This window comes from Marmota flaviventris, chromosome 4 (genome assembly GCF_047511675.1).
Source record: "Marmota flaviventris isolate mMarFla1 chromosome 4, mMarFla1.hap1, whole genome shotgun sequence".
Lineage (NCBI taxonomy): Eukaryota > Metazoa > Chordata > Mammalia > Rodentia > Sciuridae > Marmota > Marmota flaviventris.
In genome coordinates, this window is record NC_092501.1 from 135,495,194 (window position 1) to 135,504,288 (window position 9,095).

The following is a 9,095-nucleotide window of genomic DNA, read 5'->3' on the forward strand; positions in this document are numbered from 1 at the left end:
TTCAAGATTGTGGACTAGTGGAAGGCTGCATTCCTAGTTTCTCCATGGTGTTGGATTCAAGCAGTAGGGAAAAGAGGAAATTCACTGAAATTTAATATCATACAAAGTGTCTTAGCGACTCATAAACTTGGGTGCATTGAATCGAGAACATTGAGTACATTGGAACCCAGCTGATTGTGGCAGTGGCACTTGTGCTGGTTAACTGCAGGGGGGAAGGATAACACAGGGATAGAAAGCATAAGGGACAAATTTGGCATAGATCAGAAAGAAGACTGAACTTAGCTGACTAGAGGCTGCACAGTGAAGTACCATTTGAAAAGTGCTCTGTATTTCTCAACTGGCAAGCAAAGAACTGAGATGGGAGAATCAAATGTGAATAGTGATATAATGTACTAACCTCTGGGACACTGTGAAGGCGGTTCTAAAAAAAAAAAAATGTGTGTATCTATGGAGTGGCTACATTAAAAAATCAGAAAGATGTGAATAAAAAACCTAATGATGCATCTAAAGGTCTTTGAAAAAGGAGAACAAACCAATTCCAAAACCAGTAATGAAAGAAAATAACTAAGATCAGAACCAAAATCAATGAAATTAAAAATAAAAAAAATACAAAAATTCTGTGAAAAGATAAACAAGATTGATAAGCCCTTAACCAAATAATCAAAATAAAAAAAAGAAGACCCAAATTAATAAAAATCAGAGATGAAAAAGCAGAAATCCAGAGGATCATTAAGGACTATTTTGAAAATTTAAATTTCAATAAGAAAAAATGGATACACTTCTAGGTATATATGAATTGCCAAATTTGAATCAAGAGGATATAGCAAACCTAAACAGACCAATAACTAGCAATGAGGTAGAAGCAGTAACAAAAATACCTCCAACAAAGAAAAGCCAGGACCAAATAAATCCTCAGCCAAATTCTACAATATTAAAGAACTAAGGCCAATGTTTCTCAAATTATTCCATGAAATGGAAAGGGATGGAACACTTCCTAATTCATTCTATGAAACTAGTATCACCCTCATCACTAAACCAAATAAGCACTCATCAAAGAGAGAAAATTATAGACCAATATCTGTGATAACCTAGATGAAAAAATTCTTTAAAAAGATACTAGCAAGGGCTGGGATTGTGGCTCAGTGGTAGAGCGCACGCCTAGCATGGGCAGGACCCGGGTTCGATCCTCAGCACCACATAAAAATAAAGGCATTGTGTTGTGTCCATCTACACATAAAAAATAAATATTTTTAAAAAAGATACTAGCAAGTTGTATTCCACAACATATTAAGAAAATTATACATCATGACCAAGTTGGTTTTATCCCAGGGATGCAAGGATGGTTTAACATATGCAAATCATTACATGTAATTCATCACATAAATAGAATTAAGGACAAAAGTGACTTATTTATCTACAGCTGTCCACAGACTAAGATTTTTTTCTATCTTAACCTAAGTCTTCTTATTAAGGCTTTTGTGGCTAATGTTGACTGAGGCTGCTGAGATCACCTGAAAGTGGTCAGTGCTTGCAGTTGAGGCAATATGGAAAGATCCTCTTGCCCATGTTCAAAGCCACCAAGTCAAAATTTTTTGGTGGTCTGAGATAACTCATCCAGGCTTAAAGAGCTAACATCATGGGCTGGGGTGGTAGCTCAGCAGTAGAGTGCTCGCCTCACAGGTGTGAGACCCTGGGTTCCATCCTCAGCACCACATAAAAATAAATAAAAAATATAAAGATATTTTTAAAAAAGAGCTAACATCAGGCATTAGGTAGCAATATTGGCTATGGAAAACTGTCAAGGCTTAAAATCCCACATGACCCAGTACAATGGCGCACCCCTGTAATCCCAGCAGCTCGGGAGGCTGACAGGAGGATTGTTAGTTCAAAGCCAGCCTCAGCAAAAGCAAGACACTAAGCAACTCAGTGAGACCCTGTTTAAATAAAAAATACAAAATAGGGCTAGGGATGTGGCTCAGTGGTAGAGTGTCCCTGAGTTCAATCCCCAGTACCCCTTCCCCCCGCCAAAAAAAAATCCCGCATGACCCGAACTTGGTATAATTCCCACAAAAGTTATACCAATCAATTCCACCAGTTCCAGAAAACCTTAATCTTCACATGCCTCCAGATTCATTCAAGTGTGTGGCAATAATGAAATTCCTGATACTGAACTGGAGAACCTAACAGACCTGCCCATCCTGAACAATCCCAGTACTTACCTTGCCCTTCTAACCTTCCCCAGTACAGCTTCTGCACTAAGCTTATATCAAGGCTGAGAATGGTTCACAGCCCATGGTCTAGGCAGGCAGGTCCCCCAAAGAAGGGGACAGAAAGAGAATGAGCTGGATCTCCCAAATCTTCTATTGTATTATTCACTCCTCCTCTTCCTTGAGTGACAGGCTGTGGGTATTTCTAGGACCTGAGAAACAAATGTGAAGCAAAGAAAAGTAGTCCCACTGCCCCAATATGTGATTTCAACTTACGGGAGTCTTAAGTGTTCCTAGTGTTGTCATATTATAATATATTGAGAGGGAATCTTTAATGCCATAAGGAAGGGCTTGTACCTAATTTATTAGCACTGATGAATCATGAGTGTTTAAAAGAAGAAAAGTAAAACAATTAGAATTTAATATGGCAATGGTGCATTGTTATGGTTTAGATATGAGGTGTCTCCCTAAAACTCATGTTTGAGGCAATACTAGAACATTGAGAGGTAAAATGATTTGAGTTATGAGAGCCTAATCCGTGTGTTAAATCACTGATAGGGATTAACCTGGTGGTAACTGTAGTCAGAGTGTGGCTGGAGGAGTTAGGTCACTGGGGGTTTGCCTTTGGGGCATATATTTTGTTCCTGTGAGGAACACTTTTTGCTTCCAGATTGCCTTGTCCTGGGGTGCTTTCTTCCATCCCACTCTTTATGTTCTACCTCAACTTGGGCCCAGAACAATGGAGCTGGCTGTCTGTGAACTGTGATCTCTGAAACTGTGAACCCTAAACTTTTCCTCTAAAATTGTTGTTGTCAGGTCTTCTGGTCACAGCTGTGAAAAAGTTGACTAAAACATGCACAGTTGGATGGAGGGGAGAATTAGGACACTAATGGAATGTATAAGTAAGAGGAAAAGAGAGATTAAAGTAGTAGTACATAGGAATGAAAAATGTGACAATATTCAAAACTTTCTTCACATACATAAAATTTCAAGGTGAGCAACAGAAGAAAGACAAGGGGGGGAAAGATACTGTTAATTGACAAAGGCTACAAATCTTGGATTATAGGGAACATGATGGAGCCATTAAGAACTCAGGTAGACAGGAAAATGGATTTCAGTTGAGGAAATGGAGATGATGAGATCTTTCAAAATTTCAAGGTATATTAGGTGACGGTACCAAAAAAGGATATATACATAGTGTAACTAAAACAAATAAAGAGAGTAAAAGTCAGAATCAAGGAAAAGAAGGTCATAAATGACAGCAGTACACATTGTTTATGTGAATGAGATTCAAATTTGCCTCTGAGCCAAATGTTAAGTTATGTAGTTCTGATATGGATAGCATGTAGCATGCCAACTAGTTGGAGGGGTGGAGAACTAAGCTTTTCCTATATCACAGTGTTTTCTGATACTTTAACTTTCTTGCACCATGCCCCAATCCAAATCTGTTGGTTCTGGGGCACTGTTGCTTTACTCTTTCAGGGTCTACGTGTTTTTCCATGACCCATAGTTATTACTGTTGTCCCTCTCTATCCTGGGAGGGGTTCTGGAATCAATGCTCAGGTCGGTTATATAAAATGGCATAGTATTTACATACAGCCAGATCACATCCTCCCATATGCTTTACATCATCTCTAGATTCCTTGTAATACCTAATACGCTATAAATACTTTTAAATAGTTGTTATACTGCATTGTTTAGGGAGCCATAAGTAGAGAAAGAAATCTGTACGTGCTCAGTAAAGACACATATTTTTTTTCCCAGATATTTTTCATCCATGGTTGTTTGAACTGGCCAATGCATAAGCACTAATAGGAGAATTGAGCCTCCTTTGATTTGGACCACCTCCTGTTATATCTGGATTACTGCAACAGTCTTATTAGTTCTCCTCCCATTTTCTTTCCACTTGGCAGCCAGAATCATTTTAGTGAAATGGAAACTGAATCTGTTACTCTCTTGCTCTAGAATTTTATTTATTCCCATTTTTATGTGGAAAAACATCCACCTGTCTTAGCATGACTTGAAAGGTTCTTTGTGGTCTGGTTTCTGCTATACTCATCAGCCTATTCTCATTCCTCTGGTTTTGAAGTTGCCTGGCATCCACCTTCCTCCTGTTGATAACAGCATTTCAATTTCCTGTACTTTTCTTGGACCATGAGCTGTTCTGTGGGGCCATCAAAGACAGTCCTGCCAGCCTCTGGCTAATAGCAGGCTTGCATTGATGTGACCTACAGGGATTTCAAATCTTAGGAAGAATGACATAATACAGAAACATGCTTAGGGTTCATTATGTCAGGGGAAGTACTCTGACAAGTTCACAGGGCTGACCTTGGTGATTAGTCTCCAGTGTTGCTGTTTGTCTTTCTGAGTTCAGCACTATTGCCCTTGAACTGCATCTGTGAACTCTGTCTCCTTCCCATAAACTGAATTTTGTTTGTCTCATCCAGAGTGGATTTTTGCTGTTGGCTACCAATGCCCCCCACTCCCCATCATTTTCCTGAGCATCTCCCACTGCTCTTCCAACCTCAGCTTAGATGTCATAATTTTTATCCAGTCCTATGGAGAAAGCACATTTACTTCCATTTCTTTCTTCTCAGGCTTCTTAGCTTCTTACGGTTAATCAGAGGAACAGACCTATCTTATTTACATATAATTATTCATTCTCTACCCTTGGTTCCTTATTTTTAATAGTTAGATTTTCTTTTTGTTTTTATGTTGAATTTTAATTATATTTACAGCAGCTATTTATGTGTAGGCCTGTATACTTAATTGATTTTTGGTTTTCTTGTTTTAGTTCTTAATTTTGTATTTCCTTATCCAGCCAGGTATCCATGAGCAGTTTTCTAAGACTGTGTCTTCCTCATGGATACATGGTCGTCACTTTGAGTATATTTCCCCCTCAGAGTCTTTATAAATATTCCTATCCTCTTTAGGACCTCAGGGTTGGAGGGTCTGAGGAAGCAGCTTAATTTTGGTTTCTTTCACAGAATTTTTTTTCTCTCCCCTACTTGGATATTTGCAAGTTTATAAATATTCTTGAGATTTATTTTTTTTAAATAAAGCATGTCTAGTATGAATATTTGGAATTAATTTAGAATATTCTTGGACTATTATGAAGCATTTTTCTAAAATGATTGTTTTTTTTAATTTTATTTTTTGGAGTATAAAAGTTTGTATTATTCTTACTTCTGTATGGGTATGATGAGAGAAACAAAACCCACAGGGATTTTATTTAAGGAATTGACAGTGGTAGCCACTTTTTAAGACAGCCATAAGGATGGTTGCCTCCTGGTATTCAAGCCCTGTGTAGTCCCCATGCACAAAGTGTCAGTCTTGGTTTGAGTGTCCAGTGGAAAACAGTTGAAGTGCTAATATGTGACTTTGGGGGCTAGGTCCTAAAGGCTATTGCCACTTCTTTCTTGCTATCTTGGATTACCCACTCTGGGGAAGCAAGCAAGCCATCATATAGTGAGGACACTCATGCTTGGGAGATGAGGAATATTGCAGTCTCTGGCCAATAGCACCAAATTTTAGAAGCAGATATTCCAGCTACAGTTAAACTTTAGGTCAGGGATCAACAAACAAGACCCCTTGTGGTCAAAAAGCCTGCTATTTGATTCTGTAGAGAAAGCCTGTTGGAGCACAGGCAAGATCATTTCTTTATAGTCTGTGACTGCTCTTACAGTCACATCCTTCCCCCCTCATTCTATAGTTTATTGGAGATGGATGCAACTTGCCTCCCAAGTCTTGTTGCCTCTCTATCTGCTCATCTCTTCTCAAGCTTCTTCTGACAGACTTTCTTTCCACTTTGTTTCCTCTACTATCCAGTTCATTTTCTTGCTTCAATGGAGGATCACATATTTTGGTCTCTTATAATCTGCCTTCAGGGGGAAATGACAATACTGTAATGTTCATGCTGGGGCCAAAGTAGCATCCTAGAACTCAGGATGACCTCTGGGGCTTCCAGCCTTCTGAAGGAGGAAGCTGTAGTTTGCAGGGATGTATAAGGAAGTCGCCCACTGGGCAGTGCCACTTGGAGCAATCTACTTTAGAGATACTCCCACTTTGACACCACGTGGACCAAGAGACCGTACTCACCTGTGGACAAAGACCAAATACTCTCTTTTTTTGAAGTATATCCTTTAGAAGTTTGTGTGTGTGTGTGTGTGTGTGTGTGTGTGTGTGTGAGAGAGAGAGAGAGAGAGAGAGAGAGAGAGAGAACTGACTTTTCTTGTTTGTTGATTGTCTAAAAATGTCTTTATTTCATTGTCATTCTTAAAAGATGGGTATAACCAGGAGGTATCAGTACCTTTTGTCAGAGAGCTAACCATATACTCTCCTGGGCACATATTTTAGGTTAGCAATTATTTACTTTCATAGCTTTGAGAACATTATTCTACTGATTTTTTTATTCTATCATTGCTATTGAAAATCAAGTTGTCAGCTTACCTATTGTTCTTTGGTAAATAATTTGTCTTTTCTCTTTGACTGGTGTTAAGCTATCTCTTTGCCTTTGGTGTTCTGCAGTTTGCCCATGAAATGTCTGGGTATAGACTTCCTTAGTTGTTCTTTCCTGAGAATCACTGTGCTTCCTGAACCTAAGGATTTGTATTCTCCTTCAACTTTTAAAATGTCTTAGTCATTAATCCTTCAAGTATATATTATCTTCTGTAGTAAGTGTTTTGTTAGAAGCTTTCTGCCTTAATAACTCTCCTAAAAACCTTACCACTTTTTAGACAATTACTTTCTTTTTTCCCAACATAATGGTTTTATTTAATCCAGTAACATACAGAATAAATATATTAGAAGATGTTTTATTTTAAATTTCTGTTTCAGACAAAACCGTATTCATCAATTGACTCAACACAACAGTTCACTGTCAGGGAATATCATACAAACAAGTTTGAATTGAACACTTTCAGTGAATCCAGAACTGTTCTCTGTCATGGAGTTGACGTGGTAGAATCTCCCATGACTTTATAGTTACATGTGCAGTATATATCCAGTTTGAAGTAATACTATGTTTATCTTTGATTTTTTAAAAAAATATTCTTTTGTTTTCAATGGATCTTTATTTTATTTATTTACATGTGGTGTTGAAAATTTAACCAAGTGCCTCACACATGCTAGGCAAGCCCTCTACCACTGACTTATTACCCCAGCCCCTTAATTTTTTTCCTATGGTTATTTTTCTCTGTTCTTTTGAATGCAAGATAATCATGATTTCTCCCAAAGATAAGGGAAAAAAATGTACCACCCAAAGTATGACTTTCTTATACCTCTCTACACTACCTTCTCTCAAAGCAAGTATAATAAACTTCCATTACATTAAAGTTTGTGAAAAAAGTATTTTTGCTTACTTTTATATAACAATTTATTACATAAACTTGTTTTCACTGGAGGATTAATATAATTTACTATATGAAAATTGCTTTGGCTATCTTGGGTTTGGGGTGTAATGCATAAAAATTTTCTTTGTCAACATGAATAAAATATTTTTCACTTAATGACTTTGTATTTAATATCAGCATTTTGAGTAAAAAATTAATTTAATTAAGTGAGGAATAAAAGGGTTCCTCTCTTCCATTTTTTCTATTTCCTAATTTCAATGACATGTAAATTAACTTTACACTCTGGTGTAAAAAAAAAAAAAGTTTATATCAACTTTTCTTATTTACCATCTCTTTGTTTTTCTGTGTTGCTTTCTGGATTATTTATTTAATTGCATCTTTTGGTTCAGTTATTCTCTTTTCAGTTCTACATACTTTGGTATTTTATTGTAGTCATTAAATTTTAAAATTTAATTGTTTTATATATATATTATATATATTTATATATATATAAATTTTAAAATTTAATTGTTATATATATATTTTATATATATATATATATATAAATTTTAAAATTTAATTGTTTGATATATATTTTATTTATATATATATATATATATATATATATATTTTTTTTTTTTTTTTTTTTGAGTACTGGGGATTGAACTCAGGAGCACTCACCCACTGAGCCACATCCCTACCCCTATTTTGTATTTTATTTAGAGAGAGGGTCTCACTGAGTTGCTTAGTGCCTTGCTTTTGCTAAGGCTGGCTTTGAACTCCCAATCCTCCTGTCTCAGCCTCCCAAGCTGCTGGGATTACAGACATGCACCACCACGCCCAGCTAATTGTTATATTTTTATTTTTAGATATTCTATATGATTCTTTGATTTTTTTTTTCTTTTTTGTAGTATCTTGTTCCTATCTCATGTTTTCAGTTTCATCTTTAATTTCCTTCAACATCTATTCTAAAACTGATATTTACTTAGGCTAAAGTTCTTGGGGGTCTTATTCTACTGTTTGTGATGGTTTCTCATCCTTACTTGTGAATTCTAGTTTCCTTATATTTTGTATTATGAATCATGTTTGAAGAGCCAGGCTTTATCTTTGGAAATTTTGGTTATCTTTCAAGAAGACTTTATCCCGCTTTGACCAGGTGTTTCACTGAGGTGTCCCCATTTAGGGCCATTTGAAGCTTTTGTCCTGGGGATTCATGATCATGCAAGTAGTGGGCATTTAGACCCTAAGTTCTCCCAAAGTCAAGTTTAAAATTATGATTTCAAGGAAAGGCATTTCCAACTCTTTCAGAGCCTAGGATACGACATACAAATTTTCATGTCCTCTTCCATTGCTGACAGGAAGTCTTTTCCTGAGAAGGAATCTTTGATATCTCTAGGATTTCCATGAAGTCTCAATTCTAACTTCTACATTACTCAAAATATGGGCCTGAAACCTTATCTGCTTCATTACATTAACAAAAATTTAAACTTTTTGGTTGGTGATACTTGCAATAAATCAAAAGAGCTCCAAATTCTGCTTCATTTTTGGAGTCTTTGAG